This window comes from Vicia villosa, linkage group LG2, assembly GCF_029867415.1.
Source record: "Vicia villosa cultivar HV-30 ecotype Madison, WI linkage group LG2, Vvil1.0, whole genome shotgun sequence".
NCBI classification, from domain to species: domain Eukaryota; kingdom Viridiplantae; phylum Streptophyta; class Magnoliopsida; order Fabales; family Fabaceae; genus Vicia; species Vicia villosa.
Window position 1 is genome coordinate 94,912,494 of NC_081181.1, and position 19,530 is coordinate 94,932,023.

Genomic DNA, 19,530 nt, shown 5'->3' on the forward strand with positions numbered 1-19,530 from the left:
ATAGTAAGTAATGAAAAGGCATAAACTAACCTGCCCTGCAAAAGATGGCCAAGGCCAAAAGCACCAAAAATCGTGCCGGTGTTGAGAGATTGATGAAGATTGTCGTTGTTGATGACGTTGCTTTGATGTTGTTGTTCGCGTCAGTAGCGGATTATTGCGGACTGGTGAGTGATTTGAGTCGTGATGATTTACGGATGATGATTGTTGTTACCGATTGCAAAATTGAAGCAGAGTTGATGTCAAATTGGTTTGTGTTGCTTGTTGAACAAGATATGTTGTGGATGCCACTTGTCTAGTAATAAATAATGAAAAATGGGAATTCTTTTACTGTTTTTGTCAACTATATCAAGAACTTTACATTTTATAAAGGCTAGATTACTTACGGATGCCACTGGAGATAAAAGTTGAGGAACCTCATAAGAAGCCGTCGGCTGTAATGGCAAAAATACAAAAAAGCAATAGTTAGTGCTTGACTTAAATGCTGAATGGGGACCGGGGAAGAAAAAAGAGGAGAAAACACTATGTACTATAACTTTTAAGTTTTCCTAATTTCATGTTAGAAGTTAAAACCATGGAAAAAACTGTTGATGGGACTGATATAAAGAGTTATTCCTTAGTGTGGATACATGTGATGTGCCACCTAGTCATGCACTAGATTGATAAAGATAGGCAATTATTTGACCCAATTATTCCAATTATTGTCATCTGTATAAGCTTCCCAACGTGAAATGGAAATGCTTTGGTCCAAAATCATCGAACCCTGTATATATGCAAATTAGCAAACAGATTTAAACCAGGACAATTTCATGTTACTGAATAGGTAATGTTCTGCAATAAAACAAGATGAATTGAATTGAACAGGTAAAAATATCACAATATATTAAGCTAAAATATACTCTTGAATGTAATTGGTGAAATTTTAACGACTTGACAAAGAAGGTAAGAACCTTACATTAAGCAATAATGCAGTTCCCAGGGCATAAGCTTCCTTAAAAGTCACATATGCAGTATAATCAAAAAAATTATTTACTTATATTGCCAATTGATTAGTATTGATAATATGAAAAATATAAAGCAATGCAGCCAAAGTCAGTAACTCATGGAAGCACGCAGTAAACAAACAAACAAACCAGAGATTCTTCACTTTCCCCCTCCACAGGCTCTGCTAGTAGAGACACAATATTAGCCAAATGCTTTTGCAGATAAGACAGCTGATGTGCTTCTTCATCACCCTGCGACGGCGTAAACCGCTTACTGTTGCTCCGCACAAGCTGCAATTGCAAACCATTCAAAACCAACATCGACACTTTCACAACAACAAGTCAACAGAAATCACTCTAAACAAATTGTGAGCATCTCAATCCAATTACAGGAATTAAGCAATGCATTATTCATAACATCATATGAAAGTGTATTGCAAGGATCGAAGAAAGAAAACGGTGAATTCACCTGAAGCGGCGTGAGAGCGAACAAGTATCCATCAAAAGCGGAAGTGGAAGGCCAAACATCCGCTACAGCGGCGGAATCCTTAGGCGTCAGTGGGAGGAGACTCTTGTATGATTGAATGTATAGAAACAAAACGAGATCATGAACATCGACGCTATCAGATTCGGATTCGGCAGGGAGAATCGAAACTCACAGCCACTATCTCACTCTTCTTCGCAAACTTGGGCCATTGTAACACAGATTCAGTGAAATGGGCGAATCTCAGTTTCGTGAATCTAGGTTTCGGAGATGAATCAGAGTTTCGTGAATCTAGGTTTAGGTGAATTTGGGTTTCGTGTGTCAATCTCAGTTTTGTAAATATGTTGAAACTATTTTTAGTCTCATTTTTCTTCAGTTAAAATGAATGGTGTGTTACTACTTTCTGATTAAGAGGGTATTAATTTCTTTCATTATTAATATTCACCTACTAATTAATTAATGTGTTTAAAAGAAATAGTTATTAACATAATTGATCAGATTATTTTATTCACCTAATAAATTTAGATCATTAATATTCACCTATTAATTTGTTAATAATATTTAATTTATTTACTAATATGTTAATATTTAGATTAAATATTTTAAGTTATAAAATTAAATATATTTTTTTAGTCTATATAAATTTACACCCGTTTTTATTTTAACAGGAGTAATTGAGATTTGATTATAATAATATTTCTAATTTAAACCCGTTTTTAAAAAATAGGGTGTATATTGTCATCTGATAATACTTAAAATGACATTTTATTTACAAATGTGCCATCGTGTTACTTATTTACACCCGTTTTTAGTATATCGGGTGTAAATTTTAAAATTATATTGTTGTTTTTGCACTAGTGTCCACTAATGTATCAGTTTCACTTTTGATTGTAAATATGCCTCTGAGGTGGTTTTTAAGGTAGTTAAGATTCCAAATCACCACCTTTGAGTACTATGTCGTATACAGTATATATTAATTTCTAGATGACTAATATATGGTGTTACAGAGACCCATGTTTGTCACCCGATCCACATCACCAATGTGTGAAAGACAAGGCTCTCAAAGAGATTCGGTTGGACTATAACATTAAAGAGAGGAAACAATCCTCCATTATAATGGATGAAGAAACCGTCTCGCCTTAGTCCCACGAATTCGTAGGTCCAAAAAGCCACATATTTACACTCTAATTACTAGGTTTGAAGATTCAATTCACTATTTTTTTTTAATCAGAGCGCTTAAACACCCTCTTGCGAGCACGTGCATGAGCATGATCATCTTGATTGTATTTCACACTAACTAATTTAATATATGTATCATAAATTTGGTTATTTATAACGATTTCTTATAAAAATAAGTATAAATATTTTAATTATAGTATGTAAAATCTCTTAAATTTTGGCACCTCTAGAAAAGAAAGGTACTTTAGCGGCAAAAGGAAATGAGGCAGCAGCCAATATTCTAAACCATTGTTGTAGCCCTGTAGGAACACTAGTATTGTGAGCTCGTGAAATATATCGACTACATAAATAAATATACAACGTCACAAAAATTGCATTCCTTGGCCACAAATATGACAGCAAGTATGTACATGACACTATCTTTTGGGATCAAATATTTTTATCCTCTTTTTTATATTTCGAGATAAACCTAAATCAAAATCTAAGTATTTAGATTCAGTGATTTGGTGGAGAAAAACGCACTATAACTTTACTCTATTCTTATATATTCTATGAATGATATAAAGATACAAATGAAATAATAGATAAGATAAAAAAGAGAGCAACAAAAGAAGTTTGTATCTATAAAGAATGAAGTGAGAACTGTACTTTAGAAAATGAAAGGCTAAGATATTATTAGATTTGACTAACAAGAGAAAAGACAGAAGGAGGATTGACAAAAGTTTAATAAAACGTGACATGGATTAAAAGGGTAGGATATAATTAGAACATAACAATATCTTCGTAACTTCGTGGAAGAATCCAACTCCACAAGACCACAACAACTCCACAACAATTCGTGGCTCACAAAACCTATCATTTGCTTAGGTGGCATTCTAACTTTTTTTGTTATTAAGGAAATATTTGTTTAAAATTATAATGTTTTTTTAATAATATGTGTGCGTATGTTTAAAAAAAAATCTAGAAATGATTCAATGCTTGAAGAGAAATATTTTTAAGAAGTAAAGGTGCCCTACCATACAAAAGGATTCCTAAGCAAAAAGTTTCATCATCATACAAAAGGATTTCTTCGAAACTCGTTTTACGGGTCTTTAATTTCTCTATTGATATTTTTTATTTTAATCCTCTTTTTTTAATATTTTCTTTTTAATTACCTCCTTCATATTTGTCTCGCTATTTCTCTCTAATATTTTCTTTTCCTTGTTCTATTTATCAATTTTTTAAGTCTCTCTATGTTATTACATGTGTTTTGGTTGAAGGAGGAGGAAACATGGAATGAGAAGATCCATTATAATATCTTCACATTTGTATATATTTAGATTATAATTTAGTGTATATATATCTAATTTCATAATTTTATTTATTTAAGTTCATCTAATATATTAGAACATTTGATATTTTTATAAGCTTGTGTGCACTTAAGATATATTAAAATATTTTGTTTTTGTACAATAACAGTAAAGGATATGTGTTATATTGTTTTAATGAAGACAAATATAATCAAAAAAGAAAGGATAAAAAATGTCATGCACATTAATGATGAAACTGATCAAGAAGGTTGAACATAGATAATCAAGTGAAGATTTGAGAGAACTTAACGCAACTAAGGTACTCATTTCAATTCATACTATACTACTTTAAATTGCTCAGAATTTCATCTCTCATCGTCATAAATGATTATCTAAAATCTTTCTTCTTATAATTCTTGTGACAAGTGTTTGTACACAAAAGTTGAGAATATTGTGATATTCATTTGTCTCCATGTTGATTATATGATTGGTCATTTGCAACGAGGAGAATGAAACTTTAGAAACAAAAAGGTTTCTAACTTCCACATTCAAGAAAAAAGATTTTGGACTAGTTGACATAATTTAAGAGATCAAAGTAAAGCGAAATAGTAGGGGTTATGAACTTCGTAAAACACAGTATATTGAGAAAATATTTGTTAAGTTCAAACACTTACGCTTTAAGGAAGTGACCACTCCATTTGATCCTAGTTTCAAAATTCAAAGAATGATGGAAGAGTCGTAACTCAATTGAAATATGCAAGTGCAATTGATTGTATAAAGTATTTGATGCGATGTACTAGATCCGACATAGCATTTGCAGGTACTAAATGAGTAGATTTACTAGCAATCTAAATGGTGAGCATTGGAAGGCCATCACAAGGATTTTCGATTATCTTTAAAAAACTAAAATTTTGACCTCCATTCAAGTAGGTTTCCTACCATATTAGAAGGAGATACTAATATGAGTTGTATATCAAGGGTTGGAGATCATAAATTTACAACTGAGTGGATATTTACAGTAGTTGGGGGTGAGACTTCTTGGAAGAGCATAAAACAAATATGTATCTCGCTTCCACTAGTCAAAGAAGTTGAACGGTTGAGGGACCTTATTTTGGAAGTTCCATTGGCTAAAGAGCATATAAAAAGGTGTATAACAAAAAGTCTATGCAAGTTAGGACTTAGACATTCTTTTGTGAGAAAATTGATTGAGGATGAAATCATTTCATACACATATATATGTTCGAGATATAATTTGCTTGATACATTTACTAAGCCACTGGCCAGAGAATTAGTAAAGCCTACCTCGGGAAGTATGGGATTGAAACTCCTTGAAGGGTTCCGATAAAGATAACAACCAAATGTGAAGTTAACAAATCTTAACCTAAGATTCAATGGGTAACAACAAGTCGTCGATTTAAATGTTTGTGCAACATTCTGTGACAATGTTGACTATTACATATTGATGGTTGAGTTTTTCAAACTCTTAATGAAGTTCTATATCGAGGATATGTATCTCAAGAAATAGATACAAATTGAACTTCACCTTTATGAATTTCGGGATGGTGTCGTCTCAAAGTGAGAGTTGAAGTTTCTCTCATGAAAAGTTCATGAAAATAGGAAAATCACATGACCATAAATAGTGCTAGGTGAGAGATGTAGGAGAAGAACCATTAAAGAGTGTGTGTAAGGTAATGTTGGTCCAATCATAATAATGGATAACGATTCAAATAATTACTACCTAACATTTAGATTAAACTTTGTGTTATCGTTACTAAGGTTAAGTTCAAATTGAAAGATACTTAACTACATTAATGTTATTTGTTTCCTTTCTATGGAATTTATCTTGTCATTATTAGAACAAGTGGGAGATTGTTGTTATTAATAATAATTAATCACCACGGGTGTGTTCAAAAATGACAAGAAATTATGCAAGTGAATATTATTTTTTGAAATCAGAATTAGGAAACACTTGTGAAGTGTTGCAGTAGAAAGTTTTAATTTTGAATTTGGAAATAGGCAACGCTTCTGAACTGTTGGTGTAGGCGAAAGTGTACACCATTTGGTAAAAGTGTTGCAGTAAGCAATACAATGCAACATTTGGTAAAAGTGTTGCTGAAAGTGTGTGTTTCATCAAGGGTCACAACCTTGTGAAACAACACCACTTTGGCCAAAAAATTAAGCATTCCAGATTTAGAAAAATATCACAAAAAACATACATCCTTTTTACCGAAATTCCAAACATTCTTCGCTACATTCGGATTTTCGTCGGTCTTGCGCAAATTCGAGAAAAGACTGAATTATCTTGGGTATTCATGTATATAAAATCTAAGAAAATTTGACCGTGCTTGAAATACTTATAAGGAAAATGATTTTGTTCACGACTCTAGCCTCGACCCATTTGATTTAAATTCTTTTTTCTAACAATAACATAGTTTTGAATTTTATGATAGATGATCATGATAGTTAGAAAAAAGGGTTAAATATATAACACCCCCTATAATGTTAGCGAGTTTTGTTTTTAGCCCCTGGTAAAGTTTTTTTTGCAATCCCCCCTTGTAATTTCTAGTTTCCCTCAAGGGACCCCCCTGACTGCCACATTGCAGCAAAGATTCTCTCTTGCTGCCTACGTGGCAGCCCACGTGGATTTTTTAAAAAAATTATTTTATAATTCCACGTGGAATAAATATTTTTTTAAAGAAAATTAATTTTTTTTAATAATTTTGTTACTGCTTTTATTATGAGGGGGTAAATAAAAATTAGCTAATATTATAGGGGGTGTTCATAATAAAAATGGTTACTGCTTTTATTATGAGGGGGTAAATAAAAATTCCCTAATATTACAGGGGGTGTTCATAATAAAATTATTTAAAAAAAGAAATTTAAAAAAGAAGTTTAATAAAAAAAGGAAATTTAAAAAAAAAATTTTAAATTTTTTTTTAAAAATAAAAAATAAAAAATTTATTCCACGTGGAATTTAAAAATAATTTAAAATTAAAATGAAAAATCCAAGTAGACTGCCACGTAGGCAGCAAGAGAGAATCTTTTCTGCTATGTGGCAGTCAGGGGAGTCCTTGAGGGAATCTAGAAATTACAAGGGACTGATTGCAAAAAAAAATTTATAGGGGCTAAAGTCAAAACTCGCAACATTACAGGGGGTTTTATATATTTAACCCTAGAAAAAAATTATATTTTTATTTAGTTAATCAGTTCCTTATGACTCACTATAATTATAAATATTTTTTTCATTTCTCATTATATTAATTTTGAGTTATTGTCTTTTTTGGACTCCATATTCAAGTTTTGGCTCACATAACATTGTTGTCTTCCCGTGTTTCATTTATTGATAATCATTTCAAGAACGTCATAAACAAGTTTGAGATTCCAGGCCAAAAGTGACTACTTTTTGTATTTATGTTCTTATCAGATTTAGCTGATTTTGATGATAACAACAAAATTAAATTAAATTATAAACATTGTCTAGTAAAGAAAGAAATGTGAAACAAATAAAAAAGTTAGAAGGAGTTCAAGGCCAACGTAATAAACCACTTGCTGGTTTCCTCTTCGCCGTTGCATCTGATGAGTTTTGACTTTGTCAATGTTTTCTAGCGTTGGTACGAATAAAAGGGGGAAAGTCGACAATGAAACTGTTATACCATCTCTTTAAAATTCCAAAATGCCCAAATTACGTGAACCATTCAGGCTTGTTTTCTTTGAGGCAGAATGTCAAATACTTTGAGACGTAGTCTAACAACGTGAAGAATTTCAAGGATAATTTCTTTTCGCAAATATCTGTAAATTAGAATCTAGTCCTCCATATGTGTCCACTAATTTATTCCACAAGTACTTGTGTTAGATTCATTTCATGACGGGGGACATGATCCTATGTTTACAAGGAGAATGACCTATCACAAGAAGAGTTATATTTGAAGAACCTGATGGTGACCTTATACAAGGAGTTGGCCTATATTGGTGGCATTGTTCCACCAGACGCGACCTTAAGAAAATGTTTGAAGAGGTTTATTCAGACTTGTTGGTTGGTGGATGCTAAATTATAGAAGGAGAGGAAGATCACCTTTGGTAAGTGGCATAAGAGTTTCATGTTCCTTAACTTATTTTCTTGAATTACCACCTTTGGAAATCTTAGGCGCTTACGAATCATTTATGAATATAAAGCTCTTTTTGGAGCCTTTTGAATATCCAGACACTTTGATCGAGACGGTGAAGTTGCTTTTCTGAGAAGTTATGGAAAATAACGGGGCTTTGGCTTCTGCTCGAACATCTTTGTCCGAGGTTGAGGCTGATATGAGCGACGAAAATCGATCATTGGATCCTGCCCATAAAAAGTTAAAAGATCTAGAAAATTCTTTGAGAGAATCTTATAATAGTTAGAAAAAGGCAGAGGATGACCTTTGTGAGATGCACAACGAAAATCTTGCTCTTTATAAGGACTCCTTTCAAAAAGTTACATTGTTGCCAATGTCTTCTTTGAAAGTTCCTTTAAAACAAGTGGAACATTTTTATCCTGCTATACAAATTTTGTTGTTTTTGTCTTGATATATATATATATATATATATATATATATATATATATATATATATATATATATATATATATATATATATATATATATATATATATATATATATATATATTAATTTGTTTCTTATTCATATTTTTACCCGATTTATTGTATGAGAGACTCAACTTAATGTCTCGCTTGAGGGACTCAAATTGAAGTCTTTCATGAGAGAGTCAAACTAAAGTCTCTCACTAGTAGAAAAAATACTTGTTAAGTCGGTTAAGAATGACTTTTTAAGACGGTTCCGAGTCTGACCTAAGAGTTGTCGACATAAGCGTGTGATCTTTAGTTCAAGACCTCATACCAACTAAAATTTTACTATTACATTTTTATTTCACTAAAACTAGTAACAAACCCGTGCTGCCGCACGGGTAATATTTTTAAGATATGCCAATTTCCAAAAAAATAAAACAAATGGAACAATAAATTTATCAAATCAAAATCATGTTTCTAATAGGATATAATTAGTTTTTACAAAGTCATAACACATGAAGGAGCTATAATGTCACAACACCATTTTGGATGTTTGGTTGAAAAAAAAATATGGCTGCAGCATTAAACTCTTTGATGAGGTGAATGGCTGGACCTGAAATAGATAAAAAAAAATAATTAAAGTTAACATGTGAATGTAAAGTACAACAAAGATTTATTAAAAGTTGTTAATGGGATGATAAGCCAAAAAATTGTAAAAGTTGCACCTTTTAAATGTCATGGAACGGATGTTTGAATACAACAATGGCTGCAGCCTGAAATTCAAAAATGATGTGAATGTTTGGACCTGAAATAGTTAGAAAACGAAAAATAAGCTAACATGTACATGTAAAGGGCAATAAACATTTATTAACTATTGTTAATGGCATGATAAAATAATATTTATAAAACTTGGACCTTTTCAAATGTTATGGAACACTTCTTTGAATACAACATTGGTGGTAGAGCTCATAGGTTGTTTATCTTTGTCATGAATAAGAATCCTTAAACCCTTTTTCGCTTTGACTCTTGAGATAGCCACATATAATTGCCCATGACTAAAAACTTCTTTAGGCAAATACAAACCAACATTATCAAGTGATTGCCCTTGGGATTTGTTAATAGTCATCGCAAATGAAACAATAATTGGAAACTGGCGTCTTACCAATTTAAACGGCCATGGGGATTGTGAGGGGGATAGAGACATTCTAGGAATATAAAATAAGTTACCAATATTTTTTCCAGAAATGATCTTAGCTTCAATGACATGATTAGCAAGCCTGGTTATAGTTAGCCTTGTACCATTGCACAATCCTTCCGACTGATCTAAATTGCGCATTAACATAATAGTGGCACCAAATTTCAACTTGATGGAATGGTTAGGCAATCCCGAAGTTTTGAGAGCATTTAGGAATTCAGGTGTCACATGCTCATATGCATCAAAGCTAGTTGCATCAGATTTATCAATAGAATCACTACTGAAGTATTCTTTCTCTTCTCCTACAACAATTTCCAAAGACATATCAAAAGGTGTTAACAATTAACTTAATGAAAATGAACTAAGTGATATTTATATACCTGGAAGCAGGTTTGTGATATATTGGTTGATATCATCAACAACCTTAATTGTTGAAGCCAAGATCGCACGACTTTGAAGATAATTGGAATCAAGATAATTATGAATGAGATCAGGGTATGTATCTTCAACAATTTCCTTGATGGGATCAGAAAAGTTAGAAATTAAGAACTCATCTGGAATACAAATATCAGCATAACCATCATTTGGCTCACACATGGTCCCATCTCCAATTTTTAAAATCCACTCAGAAAAGCTCCTTATGTCATCAGCTGTAGAAGAAGCATTATCACCAGTTTGCAAGCGCATGTTCTTTGTAAGCCTCAAGACCTTACAATGATCCCAAATATAAGAAGCATTTATGGTTGCATGGATAATGTCTGATCTAGTTCCTCTTGGTATAACTGGTAGAATTTGTCTGAAGTCACCACCAAACACAACAACCTTACCACCAAAAACTTTCCTAGATGCATGTGGGATTCCACTCATAATATCTCTCAAGGATTTGTCGAGAGATTCAAAGCAAAATTTATTAGCCATAGGAGCCTCATCCCATATAATTAAATCTGTCATCTTTAGAAGCTCAGCAAGATCATCTTGTTTTTCAATGTTGCAAATAGAATTTTCTAGAGTAGGAACTGGAATCTTAAATCTAGAATGAGCTGTTCTTCCACCTAGTAACAACAAACTTGCAATCCCACTTGAAGCAACAGGCAAGACAATTTTTTTCTTAGACCTAAGTGCTGCTGATAAAGTTTTCCACATAAAGGTCTTACCAGTCCCACCGTAGCCATACAGAAAAAAAACACCACCTTGTTGCTTCTTTACAGCATCCATGATTTCCTCAAAAATTCCTCTTTGTTCATCTATGTATAAGAGATGTTTCCAAAAAGTCTTGTTAATAAAAATTGAAGAGTTGACATATACGAAATTGTTGTAATAAGATAGTCATATTACCTGTAAGAGAAGCGGACAAATGTTCAAAAATTTGTTGTTGTTCAACAACATCATATTGACGTTCATCATAAAGTAATCTGTTTCTAGTAAAGAAAACGACATCCTCTTTTGGAACTGGCATTGGTTTGAAGTCCTTCAAGCTACGATTATTATTTTGCAATAGTATTTCAATAGCCATCAGTGTCCGTTCCTTTAGCTCGGCATCGCTCATTGTCAAACCTATGATAAAAAAAGGGAATTAATACAATTTTATTACCATTCTGCAAATACATGGAAATATTAACTATTTAGACCAGCAAGTTCATGTTGCACATACAGAACCTTATGGATCATAACAATTAAATCCGTACATGTGTTTGAATCTCAATAGTGATATGTACATAAAACCTGTAATGTATAAATAATGAAGCTATTTGAAAAAAGATTAGCATTATCTTTTCTTAGACCTTAGCGATTATATTTGCATTATATTTGGAAATAGTCAAATAATTTATGTCCTCCTCCTCTGTAACAGCATGTTGCATGACATAGGCCATATATATTCACCGAGCATGTGCATTCATCATAGCTGCTATATTTTTAATAGCATGGATGCAGGCCAGGTGTTTCATGCAAATATGTCATATAAGCAATGTTTATAAATGCTGCTGAACCGCAATGAGTAGATTCCAAAATAGAACTGTATACCAAATACTAAATATGGAGAAAATTCGCACTATTTGAATTTTATAACTTTTGCATATGAGGTAACAGAACTGGTTTCATATTCCAAAATATGGACAATATTCCTATTAGGAATTATGGACAGTATTAAATAGCACTTGTAACAGCAAGGAAAATAAGGAAAAAATATCACAAATATAGTAAGATAAAATACCTTGGTTTCTTGCCAATAACCGTTGATCATAAAGAATACCATCCGATAAATATCTCCAAGTCTTTCTCCAAACATGTTCAAGTCTATTCATGGATGCCGAAAGTAACATTGTCACAAATAGTTTGCGTAAAAAAGGACCCGACCCCCAAAGATGCGCCTCTTTGTTTGCCTCGACAAATTCACGATCATCTTGTAAAAATCCCATCGCAAAGCACGCATCTCTAAAAGTTTTGCACTTTTTACCATCAACCGTTTTTATGTCTTGATAGCATAACGGCCCTTTTTTGACGGTAAGCATCATCCTTAAATAAAACAACTCGCCAGTGGATTGCGGAACCCAAATCAATCGACCAATGGTATACCCTCGCTTCCTTGGTTTGCAACTTCGACTTCGTTTGTGATAAACAAATTTAGAAACAAAGTCACCATAAGTTAGTAATCTTGCTTCCTCGTAAGTTTTGTTTGCCTCAAACCAGGCTGTAAACATGGACTCTGTTACACTTGGTTTAAGCAACACATCACCAACCTGCTCGTAGTCTTTGTAGTACACGGAGTTTTCACCTTCCATGTGAAAAAACAATCTTTCTACGGCTGGTTTTCTGCCATGTATAGAATAAGAAAATATACGCCAACATGCTTCACTTGGGGAGATGTATCGACAATCCAAATATTGTTTGATCTCGTCAACGTTGTTTTTGTCTTGCCCTTGTATGATTGCCGAAATTCTATCGGACCCTTTGTTAATATATTTGAAAAGGTATTTGATAGAAGTATTTTGATTGCACCATTCCATGTTGATGTGGGCTTCATACTTCAACAAAAAACTTGGATTGTGAGGAACCACGTGACCACTATGAAAAATGATGTCTTTCTTTTGAATGGTGTGTCCGTTGTTTCTTCTCCTATAAACCGGGTAGCCTTCTTGGTCCACTATAGTTGTATTTTGGAATTTCTTAGGGTAAAACTTTGTGCACCTCCCATCTTTCATACAGGGTGAGTTGAGATTTTCCAAACCACAAGGACCATGAACCATGTGAGATTTCACCAAATTGTAAAGCCGAAGTTGTGTTTCGGGATCGGGCACTTCAGCACTAATGATCTTGTCAATGTCTTCCGGTCTTGGATATTTGTTTGAAGGGTGCAAGAAGATCAATATATGGGCATGAGGCAATCCTCTTTTCTGAAATTCAATGGTGTACATATCTACAATGATAGAGAATGTAAAAGTTAAATTTGCTGTTAGAAATAGTATAATCAATTCAAAGTAGAATATAAAGCAGAAGTGTTGGTTTACTCCTATGTCATCAAAACTTAAAATTGCACTTAGACATATTATAATCAAAACAGAGTCGACCGGGATAAATAACTTACAAGCCAGGACTTTGCCAAGAACACCTTTTTTGGTCAAATATGAAAGCAATTGATCAAACTTGATTTTGAAAATTCTAGAAATGATATCCGGCCGATCTTGGGGCTTCAAATGAAGAGGACCAAGTACCCTTTGAATCTCCGGCCAATTCGGGTTACAGGTAAAAGTAATAAACAAATCTGGAAATCCAACTTTACTGCATATAGCCATTCCATCATAGTACAATTGATCCATAAACCTACGACCGCCAACAAAGGACGAAGGCAACACCACTCGTTTACCTATGCTTAAACCTGAAGCTTGACTTTGGTCGCCCTCTTCATGTAAAGAGTTGTACTTGGACACTCGAAGCTTTGGTTGATTTTTGCGTAGCCATTCTAGTTTCTCGGACTCTAACATAGTGTAACCATCGACCAAAAATTGCTGGAACAGCCGTCTAGAAGATAACAAAGTCTTAGCTTCTTTTGATCTGGTTTGAATGCGAAAGGCCAGCCATTCGCGAATCGTGAGCCTATTTCTAATGCTGTTTTCGTTGACAGGCAGGTCCCTATGGGCTACATCAGGTCTATAGCCATCCTCACCATACAGAAAAATCAACGGATATTGGTAAGCCATGTAAGCGGCATGGAGTTCATTGATTCGTTGAAGTCCTCCTCCTCTAGTTTGCATTATTATATCCCTCATTTCTGCCGTGTCAATATCTCCAACAACCAAGGCTGCAACTTCACTGACAGTTGGCTGGTTATACACTCTGCCATCGGTAGACCGATTAGAAATAAGTCGCAGTTTTAGGTTTTGAGGTTCCCCTCTATTCAACCAGTGTCTTGCCATTTGAAAGATCTTAGCATGAGGATTGAATTCATACAACATGTTGGACAGTTGATTGACAACCAAAGGATCAATGTTCTCTTTGTTCCTTCACATGAGAAAAAAGCATTCTTAAAGACCAAAACAGATTATTCAAGTAATAAAACTGCTCAGTACAGTATAAGCAACTATTTAACAACCAAGAAAGTGAATTGTGCGTGGCGATTACCTTAGATGATGCATTCTATTTTCCACCTCATTTTCGGTGTCATAAATATATAATTGGGCGAACTTTGGTTTTTGACCTTGAGGAGGTGTCATACCCCAATTTTTGACCTAAGATACCACCTCATATCATTGCATATGCATCATTTGCATCTCTAACAAATGGCATAGTTTGTGTTTGCTACTTGTGACTCAGCAGGGATTTAATCAAGAAATCACTCATCAGTACAAGCAACAATCAACTAGGGTTTTGTTCTCCCTTCATCTCAAATGAATCATCTTCATCAATAATCAACATTTGGTCCTCAGAGATTCATTTCAGCAAGCTCAACAGCTTTGAATCGACTGAATTAGGGTTTTGACTGAAGATAGCATACTCCTGACTTTTGCTCAGAATTTGGTCTAATAACTTGGGACATGACCTCAAGACCCCAAGTACCTCATTTTGACCTAATCCATTAGCTCAAGACATCTCCTACACAAAGATTGATCAGACAAATCCTCAGATCAGGATTTTGAACTATCAGGGACTAAAATCAGGGATCACATTTGGGAAACCCTAAAAACCCCCAGGAAGTCAATCAAAGGTTTCAATCATCCTCAAATAACCCCTATGACCATATCCCATGGAAATTGCATCTCAATTCAAGGTCCACAGTCATCAATTTCATCAGGTTGACAATTAGGGTTTTGACCTAATTCACTGAATAACTGACTTTTTAATCAGGACATGGTGCCACAACTCAAACCATGGCTCAATATCCTCTAATGCTTCAATATGATCCATTCATACCATTCATTTGGTGAGGATAGCCTGTTTCATTTGAAATCTCCAGAAACGCGATTCGTCTGAAAAAGTCAACTGTACAAGATCACCATTGACTTTTGGGGAATTTTGGTCAACCATGACTTTTGAAGTTTTAAATCATCAATATATGATATGAGAAGTAATTTGATTAAGAAAAATCAAGAAAATCAATCAAGAATCAAAAAGTCAAAGTTTGACTTTCATACTTAGAAAATTTTTCTAAGTGTTTTTCATGGTTTTTTCCAAACTTTGGGAGGGAATTTCTCAAAATTTCACCTACAAACTGAAAAAAACTTCCAACATGAAAGTTGTAGATTTTGATCCAATGAACAACTTTGTCACATATAATTTTTTTCCATAAGATCAACCATTTAAGAGATATGGAGCTTCAAAGTTGGTATCTTTTGAAAACTTCACTTAAAACCTCATTTTTCTCAAAGTTCATGGATCTTTTTCACCCACTTCCTTAAAGATCTTGAAGAAACTTTCAACTAGGGTTTTGAAGTGTGTAACATGAGCTTTCCAAAATGTCCAAGAGCATGAAAAAATTTGAAGTGTAGCTATGGTTTTGAATTTTTGCCATTAGTGAACTTTTCACTTGAAATTTCAAGTCATTTTGCCAAAGTTATGAGCCAAATTGCCAAATGGACCAAGTAATGATACATAGAGGCAATAATTGGAAGATATTTTCTGATTTGAGACAGATGGGAAAGAGATAAGAAGCATAGCCAATTTTAACCATGGTTTAGTAACTTTAACCATATGCATTTAATGGTAAGATTCCTTTCTATCCTTTAAGTGCCAAATCACCAAAGAAGAAGCAAGTTGCAAAGCTCTGAGTTCAGAATGTTTGGCCTATAAATAGAGGTGCAAATCACTCTTCAATTCACACCAAAACCTCACAATTATAGGTTTTCTCTCTTCTTTCTTGAATTACAAGTCATGTGTTTCAAAGTGAGGTAGAAAACTCAACCTCCAAACCTTGCAAGTTCTGAACAAAGTGATGCTTCCCACAACTCATAAACATCATTTGAAACTTGTTTGAACCACTCATACACCCCAAAAACACCTCAAGCTCAAAATCACTACCTCACTTCTCAAATATGCATAACCATGGCCTTATCATGCCAAAATCCATTCAAGATCATTTCTGTCCAAACTAACACTTCCAACACCTCATATATATCACATATGAACTATCCAAACACTCACATATGATCTGAAACATCTCCATCTTCAAATTCGATTCATACTTGAAGCAACTGCAGATCGGGTGCCATGGCCATGCTCAGATGAATTCAACTTGTTCCAGACATCCAGACACCTTCCATAATCATCATAGAAGCTATTCAGATTGATACAAAGCATCTGTAACACCTCCAGATCAAAATCCAATACTCAGTTTGGCCGTTTTTGAGGTAAGTGCTCATGAACTTCAAATTCATACTTCCACGCATCATAAATGAAATGTGAGCATACCATCTTGTTTCTGCACCTATGAGGATCATTAACCCTCAATCAATTGCATCATAACTTGCACATACACGATTTCACATTGAATTTCAGTTCTAGGGTTCTTCATGTTCATGCGAAAATTGACCCCTTTAGAGCAAAAATAAATGAATTCTGAGATCACCATCATGTTCCTTGTGAAAAACCGAGTGAGATAGACCCTTTGCTTGATCAAAACAACACAGTTTTAGAGATTTTCAAATTTCAGTTGGAGGGTTGTTCTTGGCGCGTTTTTGGTTCAAAGGATTTCTGGAAATTGATTTAAAATATAATTAATTCAACGCGTGTATATTACAAGCCACAAGCGTGGCTCAGTTGGCTTTTGTTTTGAGTAGTGACCTCAGGGTCACGAGTTCAAGTCCCTATGGGACCAAACCCTTCTTTTTTATCACTATTTCTCTTCATTTTCTTCACAACTTCAACCATTAATTTAACCAATCAAATTAACTCATTTTTTATTCATTTTTTATACACTTATTATTTTATATATGTATTTTATGAATATCAAAAAAAAATCACAAAAATATATTTGTTTAATACATTTTTAATTAAGTTTAAAATAACATATTTTAAGTGTTTTTTAATACTTTTAAATATTGTTTTTCACTTGATTTCTCAAATTTAATCACTTGTAAATATTTTTTGAGCAAACCCTAATCATCTAAGTGTCAATTTAAGACAATCTTTTTGTTTATCTTGATTAAATTAACTTCTTTCAAAATTCAAATCATTTTAAATAAGCGATCGCGATTCTTTTCAAAAACGATAAACCATTTTCTTTTGATTTTCAAAGAAAACTATTGATTAAATCTTTTTAATTGATCAATTGATTTTCAAAACGAAGTGGGGCCTCTCGAATATTAGAGAGTGTAAGTCCCATTTCTTTTCTTTTTTGTACAGTTTTCAAAACAATAAAACTTCTTCAAAATAAAATCTTTTCAAACAATTTTCAAATCATTTTCAAAACAACAAAACTTCAAAGAAACTTCAAAACTTTTCAATATACCATGGGCCTCCATGTAGGTATAAGTCCCAAGCCCCTTTTGTACATACCCATTCCAGTACATGAAATTAGGTATTTCATTGTACGCCTTTTGTACATATCTCAATCAATTTGTTTTTAACTTTGAATAACAAACCAAAAATGAAGGTTTCTTTAAATCTTCCCAAAAAATACCACGGGCCTCCATGTAGGTATAAGTCCCAAGCCCCTTTGTAAATACCTGTTTACATAGCTTTGAATAAACTCAAGTGGACTTCTCCCCGAGTGTGAGTCCCGAGCCCTGTGTATACAAATGGATCATGCTTACAGGTATATTTCCTTCATAAACTCCATTATATACACACACTTTGTCATATATATATAACTGTTCATATTTGTTCATGTACTTGTTCATGTTTGTTCGTACTTGTTCATACTTGTGATTGTGTTATATATGCTTGTTCAACTTAGTACAACACTAGGTTCCCCATAGCCTCCTATTTGGCTTCGTGCAAAGAATCTCCCTAGTTTAGGTTAGGACATAGAGTATGGTTTCCCGGTGAAATCGCTCTAAGAGCTCAAACCAACTATACCATGCCTCCCCTTGGGCTTTGTACAAACGAGTGACCCTCCCATAGCCTCCTCTTGGGCTTACAATGCAAGGACCCTGGATTGTCCCTCCCATAGCCTCCTCTTGGGCTTACAATGCAAGGACCCTCGGATAGCCTCCTCTTGGGCTTCGTACAAGGACCCACGGGCTTCTTATAAGCATCCCCAATATCCAAAACAAATACCCTAGGAGATTAGACATTTTTCATCTCTATGCTAGGAGTATCTCTTTTATATCATCACAAACAATCAATCAATCAAACTTTTTTTGCCACGAGTCTGGCTAATCAATCAAACTTCTTTTTGCCACAAGGCTGGCTAATCAATCAAACCATTTTGCCACCGTACTGGCTGATTAATCAAAGTTTTTGTCACAAGGCTGACTTCATTGAAACTTTTGCCACGAGGCTGGCTGATTAATCAAAACTTTTTGTCACAAGGCTGACTTCATTGAAAGTTTTTGCCACAAGGCTGGTTAAACAAACAAACAAAAATCAAACAGATGTATGTGATGATATAGATTAGATACATCTAGCATTTAGACGACATTTGTCTATTTTCCTTTGCTTCCACTAGCATAAGTGGGAACTACGATTGCTCTGACTTTCTCAACATCCCTTTGAGAATACGTAGGCACAAGGTCGATCCTTGGCGAGCAAAACAAAACAAAAAAAAAAACCATTCAAACCTTAGCACCCGTAGACCCCGAGCTACAGATGCTCTGATTCCCTCTAAGGGATATGTATGCAGAGGATCGCGATGATCTTTGCGAGCATAATCAAACAAACACCTTAGGTCCCACCTATTTCACAAGAACCTCTCAATAACATGGAATGAAAAACAAAGCAAAGAAACCTATAGAGTACTATAGATACGTTGGGTGCTAATACCTTCCCTTCGTATAACCAACCCTCTTACCCAAAGATCTCTCCCCCCACTTTTAGGTTATTGCAGCTTTTTTCCTTTTCCTCCTTTGGAAATAATAAAAAGTTTGGTCGAAACAAAGAAAAATCATTTTTTATGAGCACTCGAGCCCAAAGAAGGCATCAGGTGTCTCATCCCACAAAAAAGAGGAACAAAATGATTTTTCGCCCGCGACAGAAAAATGGCGACTTCACTGGGGACCATCTTTTTATTGTTTCCAAAGGAAGGGTTAATTCTTTTTTTTTTTTTTTCATTTCATTTTTTTTGTTGTTCTGGTTCTGTTACTTGCGTTGGTTCTGTTACAAGTGATACATTATGGACAAATCCTAACCCGGATTAAGTACACATAAGAAATTAGGTGGAGGGTATAGTCATGTGCAGGCGCACGTGAGAATCCTTCCG

The 19,530-nt window shown here is 34.0% G+C and overlaps 1 pseudogene; it reads right to left on the minus strand.

Annotated features, from left to right (window-relative positions):
* Positions 1 to 9,067: 9,067 nt before the first annotated feature.
* The window catches only part of LOC131649614 (uncharacterized), a 25,393-nt pseudogene continuing 14,930 nt past the window's right edge, over positions 9,068 to 19,530 (minus strand).